This window comes from Mirounga angustirostris, unplaced genomic scaffold (genome assembly GCF_029215605.1).
Source record: "Mirounga angustirostris isolate CCGP_5_RB_7025 unplaced genomic scaffold, mMirAng1.0.hap1 SCAF_9, whole genome shotgun sequence".
In the NCBI taxonomy this organism is placed as follows: Eukaryota; Metazoa; Chordata; class Mammalia; order Carnivora; family Phocidae; genus Mirounga; species Mirounga angustirostris.
The window spans coordinates 109,249,173-109,255,534 of NW_026991717.1; positions in this window are offsets into that span (position 1 = coordinate 109,249,173).

A 6,362-nucleotide genomic window follows, 5' to 3' on the forward strand; every position below is an offset into this window, starting at 1 on the left:
AGTCTGAACCTGACCCCAGATCCGCTGCCTCCAAGCCCATGTGTTCCCATGCCTCCAGGTGTCTAAAGGAAGGTGAGATGGGTGGTCTCAGGAATGGGGGCAGGAGCTAAACATGCATGGGTTACCTCCAGGGCTGGACGGCTGAGACCGCATATGCTTGTCCCCATCTTTTACCAGGACAAGGACGGTGACAGCCAACAGTAGGTGCAGGTTCACCTCACCCCTCTAAGCCACCTCCCACTCTGCTAAGTCCTCAGCGTAGAGCGACGCTCCCCGCCCCAAATGGGTGCCACCCCAAGTGCGGAGTGTGACACCGCATGACTCCCAAGCAAGGTCGTGGTGAGTCAGTCTTTCTGGGAGCAGATCACGGCCCCGAAAACAGCCTGGCCTGGCCTGCCTAGCTGGTTCCTGGACATCCTCTTCACTTCCCAGCAATAACCTCGCCTCTGCTTTCCACCAGCTGGTGTAGGAGGCTCAGAGAACGGGGCCAGGGGCCGGATGCCTCCCTCCCACTTCTTGGGCACATCCAAGAACAACCAGGCAGGCGGTGCCAGCCCAGCTTACTGGAAAACTTTCCCTGCCCCCTGCCCCTCCGGCATAAACACGACTCCTGCAAAATAACAACAATAGGAACACATTTTTAAAAACAACCTTTTTATTTTAGGACAGTTTTGGATTGACCGAAAAATTGCAAGGATCGTAGACAGAGTTCCCATAGGCCCCTTAAGCCAGTTTCCCTAGTGTAAGCATCTTACATTGGGGTGGAACCTTTGTCACAACGAATGAACCGGTATCGACACATTACTACTAACTAAAGGCCACAGTTCAGTTAAATAACTTAGTTTTTACTTAATGCCCCTTTTCTGTTCCAGGATCCCATCCAGGATACCTCATTACATTTAGTTGTCAAGTCTCTCCTTAGGCTGCTCTTGGCTGTGACAGTTTCTCTTAGACTTTCCTTGTTTTGAGTGACCTTGACAGTTTTGAGGAGTACCGGTCAGATATTTTGTAGTGTCCGTCAATTGGGATTTGTGTGAAAACCATTAGACTGGGGCTGTGGGTTTTGGAAGGCAGGCCCCAGAGGCCAAGCACCCTCTCTTCACATCCTCTCAAGGGGCCGTGTGTCCACATGGCTTATCCCTGGGGCCGTTAACCTTGGTCACCTGGCTGAACAGTGTGTTTGGTTACCCCACTGTGAGATTCCTCTTTCTTCCCCTTTCCAGACTGTCTGTCCCCCTTAGTAGGAAGTCCTTGTGCATGGTCCATACGGCGGGAATGGAGAGTTATGCCCCACATCCTTAAAGGTGGAGTATCTACATAAATTATTTGGAATTTTTCTGTGGGAGGTTTGTCTTTTCTCCATTTATTTATTCAATCGTGTTTATATCGGTATGGACTCACGAGTATTGATTTTATACTTTGGGTTATGTTCCATATTATGTTGCTCAGATTGTTCTGGCTTTGGCCTTTAACTCTTCCAGTTGGTTCCTGTGTCCCTTTGACATCTCCACACTTCCTTACTTAGAAAATAATAATAAAAAAATAATAATCATGCATTTTGTCATCCCTTTTCTTTCAAGAAGTATGGCATGTTGAGAATCGTTGACACTGGAGAATGGGTACATTAGGGTTCAGTACATTACTCTCTCAATCATTGATAACATTTAGTTCTTTCCAGAATAAAAAGTACTGCGTGCCAATGATCTTGGATGTGAGACTTCATGTTGTCCTCTACTGTACCTGTGATGGCCTGGCAGATGGGATAAAGGTGGTGACAGGAGCTGAGGACGTCGGCTCCCAAGTCAGAGAAGGCTAAATGTCACAGCCTTATCGAGGGCAGGGCCAGGGGACCCTGGGACTGCAGGGGTCTCTGTCCCCCAGGCAGGCTGACCAGTGCCTGGCAGGAGAGCAGTGAGGGTCCGGCAAGGGGCAACTCTGGAGGGGGATGACAATACCCAGGAGAGCTATGCTGCGCTCCCAGGAGGGCTGATCCAGTCCCTCCCCTCTCTCTTGGGAGCAGTGGCTGCCTGGGCCTGGATACCAAGGCAGCCAGTGACTCTGGTGGAATGGGCAGCAGAGGCTCTGGCCCACCTTCCCTTCACCCAAAGCCTCCACTGGGCGCTTGTGGGGAGGGAGGAAGGCGAGCATACCAGAGCTTGGGAAGCGAGGGCCTGGCCCTGTTCCTTGCCCCTCCGCATGCCAAGTCCATCGTGGAGGGCCTGGCTTCAGATCTCCTTCGGCTTCTGAAGTGCAGACGTGCACCTCTGGGTCATGTGCTTGAGTCTGGTCTCTGCCTCCTCCACACTTCCTCAGCTGCCCTGAATCTCCCCAGCGCCTGCCATAGCACTCGGCTCAAGATGCGTGCTGCTCGCAGACCTGGGGCTGAATTCTCCTAGAGGCAACCCCAGAACGGGCCGGCAAGCACACAGAAACGCTCGTGCGCCAGAGGCTGGAGTCGCTTGGCATGTGCACCTGCATGTGTGGGGGGCGCGGGGGTACCCCGCGGTAGGCCAGGCTCTGTGATAGCGAGGAAGCAGCGAGCACGGAGACCAGGCCCTGGCCTCGGGGGAGCTTCCAGCCGGAAATGCCTGCCGAAGTGCTCCCAGCAGCTCTGCGCAGAGTGGCCAGCCCCGGACTCATCTCCCGGGTGGGAAACCTGGCCGAGCTGTTTGAACCAGAGTTCCTCTCCCTGAAGTCTCCCACTGGCCTTGTGGTGGCTGTTTGCTGTGGACGTGACATTCCTTCTCTTGGCTGGCTGGCCTTGCTGTGGCCTTTGGCCCAAAGCCATCGGCCACTGTCCTTTAGCCCCAGACCCGCCCCTGCCACCTGTGAGCTGTCGATGGCACGGGAGATAGGAAACAAGGAAGCTCCTCAAGCATGTGCGTGGGAGCCGCACGGTCGGCTCCTCCGGCTGGGGGTGACTGAGGCGGTGGGGGGCAGCTCCGCATGCCCATTGGGTATTTCTTGGCCCAGACCCTGCGTGGCTCATTGGGCCCTGGCAGGAGCCAGCTTATGGGGTATGTACCCTTCTCAGCTGGCCTGCTATGGTAGCTGTCAGGTTTCTGTTTCTCTTGGCAGGACACTCAGACCCTCCTCACGTTCAGCACTGGAGTGGAAGGTTCTGGCACAGATTTCTTAACATTGGATCCTTGATTTTTCTTCCCCGCTGCCCTCTCTGGCCTTCAATTTACTGGGGAAAATTAACAGAGACTGTGCTAGACAGTTTTGCCCGGAGAAGGCTATCGGTATACAAGGGCCCCACTTCTGCCATGGTCATCGGAGGAAAACAATCCTAAATGGGGCCTGGCAGTCAGAACAGGCCTGCCCAGCTGGTTGGGAACTGTCCAGGGCCACCCGTTGGGCTCTCTTCTAGACACGCCCATCCCGCTGGGTGTGTGTGCGTGCACAAGGTACACACATGTCGGTCAGCGTGAGCTAGAGTGTGTGGGCCCTGGGGTCTAGTCCACATGGAGACAACAGGCTAGTCTGTCCCCACCTCACCTCTCCAGGCAGCTCAGCTCAAGGGGCCCCCGAGAGGGAAGGCTGAACAACAAGGACTCAGCCACTATCAGAAGCAAGCCTGGGCAGGAAAGAGCGAGCAGCCCAAGATGGGCTTGCAGGATCCCTGTGCGTGGCTCAGCATGGGCCGCCAGGCAATGCAGAAATCCAAAGTAAAACCAGGATGGAGAACAGGGCGAAGGAACCAATATGGTAATGGGTCATGGCTCCGATCCAGCTAGCAAGGCTGTATTTCGTTTCCATGTCCAGAGTTTTTCAAAAGGTAGTAAGATTTGTGGTCTTGCTTGAGTTCCAACAGAAATCAAGGAAAGCCTATTTGCTACCACCCTCTGGTATTCAACATGGATTTACTTCCTTTTAACGATTAAAATGAAATGCACTGAAGGATGGGTTTTATTCCCTCCGTGTTTCAACAAAACTCAAACAGAAATGGTCACACAGCCCAGGGCCCACAACGGCAGACAGACCTAGGGCTGGCTAACATCTGAGTACTTACCAAGTGCCAGGCACAGTTGAAGGGCTTTCGCACTTACACCCGTACGCCTCACCATGGCACTTGGTGCTATCTCTGTCCTCCTGTTCTGCCTCAGGAGACCGGGGCAGTGTCACCCGGAGCCAACCCAGGAGGCACGGGGAGCCGGGGGCCTGAGCCATCAGGCACTAGCCCGGCAGCTGCCCGGCTCCTGGCCCTGCCCGGCTCCCAGCCCCGCCCGGACCCTGACGGCGCGACGAGGACACTCACCAGCTGGTGACTGTTCGCCGGGAGAGCCTCCGAAACTCCAGTGGGGGCCTGCCCGATGCCGTCACTCCGGCCCAGCGTAAGCCTGCTTATCCAAACTTGTCCAGGAGTGGGGTATTTGGCCACTTTGATTTCCATCTCGGGAATTAAGTAGAAGAGGTTTTTTGTTTATCCCCTTCCCGAGGAAAGCCTGGCGCTGTATTAATTAAATTAGTCCATGCCTTCATAACCCCACACAGTGGAGGGCTTTCTGTCTTTGCCCATTCGTGACCTAGCGGGGCTTCCGAAGGGCCCTAGTTCTCCCCGTGGTGTTTCCACTGGATGGCCAATGCAGAGGCCCGCAAACTTTCTCCCTACCCTGCGTTTCCTTCTCAGGCTAGAGAAACTGTTGGGAACAAAGAAGGGCTCTGGTTTCATGTTTCCGGAGGCTGTCCAGGGAGGAGCCTGGCCAACAGGCCCAGGAGACAGCCTTGCTCCGACTGGCCTATAGACCTGCCTGGCCATCAGAGGACAGCCAGCGTGTGGGATAAAGATGGGGGAGGCCCCAGGCCATCACCCTTGCTGGGAGCTTCAAAAGCAGGCGTTGGGCAGCCCTCGAGAGTGTGAGCGCGCCACTGGGAAGAGGGAAAACACCAGCAAGGCAGTCCTAGCAAGTGGATGGCTTCCCAAGCCCCTCTCTTCCCGCCCCCCTTTCTCCCAAGTGCAGCCTTAGAGGGCCTGACCTTACGCCCACTTTGCTATTCGGCTCAGCTGCGCCTCACACTTCCTCCAACAGCTTCTTTCTGTTCTCTGCATTATTTTCCTTTTGGGAGTCAAACCTAAGTGCGTAAGAACCATGTGGGAGAGCCTGTTGAACAGACGGGCTCTGGCTGTCGGGCCACAGTATGCTTTAGGTCAGAGATGCAGGAGCCCAGAAAGGCTTTTAACAAGCACCCCTGGGCGTGGCTCAAGGACCCCACCCTGAGTACCAGCACCATGGGCACGACACCAGCGTCCGAAGTTCAGAGGCTCCGAAGAACAGCGGGAGGAGGGAACGGCAGCGCCTCCTCGCTCGGGCTGACAGCAGGCCTAAGGAACCCACAGGTGCCTCTTCGGTTTTAAAGAGCATGTCAGTCCAGTCCTGGGGTCCCCTTGCTGTCTCTTTATTCACCTTGCCTTGGAAGGGGTGGGAAGCGTCTGTGGGGCCCCAGGAAGTCCGCCCTCACATACTGCAGGGAAGGCTGGTTGCAGGAGCGGGGTTTTTCCACCTTCTGGTCAGCCCTGGTCACGTGCTTTGTGTAGCTAATGAGCTGGCACCGGGGTGCTCACTAGGGCCTGAGGTCGAGCACGTTATAAGCATGATTTCATTTAACCCTCACGGCCACCTGATGAGACTAGTACTATGATTATCCTCGTTTTATGGATGAGGATGCAGGCTGGGAGAAGTGGCTCCGAGATGAGCAGCCACTGACAGAGCCAGGGTTTTGAACTCAGGCAGTCTGATTTCAGAACACAAGCATAGAACGCTCTATTTCTAGAAACAGAATTCTGCTTTCTTCAGTCCCAGGTCAGGGCTCCATCTCCGCTCATCTGCTTAGTCTTGTTTCTCAAACCTTTCCCAGCTAAGATGATAGCTCGGTGAGCTAATTCTTTGCTGAACTTGTAGCTACTCTACATATGGGGTCCGCATATCAAGAATTTTAAAAAAAGGGCCATTTAAAATACCCTTGTACTTGGGACAATCGTAAAGGTAGGAAAATACCAAGCTTACCATTGCGAAAGAGAAACGGGTGGCTTTCTCCAGGACTGTCGGTGCCGCAGTGACCAGGCACATCACCAGGTTCCCCAGCTCTTTGCTGCCTGCCACAGCGCAGCGACTTGCTGGGCGAGCAACCCAGGGTCAGCCTTTGGTGTCCCGGGAGATGCATACCTTGGCTTCCTAGACAGACCGGAAGGAACCGAGCCGGGACTCTCATTTGTCCCCTTCAGCGAGCACAACCTCCAGCTTGGGTCTCCTACCTTGTTTTCTTTTCTGGGAAGCTGCTTTCTTCCATCACAGAATGTAGTCAGGTGGTTCACATCTTCCCAGGAAATAGTAGCCTCCCATCCGGGCCCTTTTCTTCCA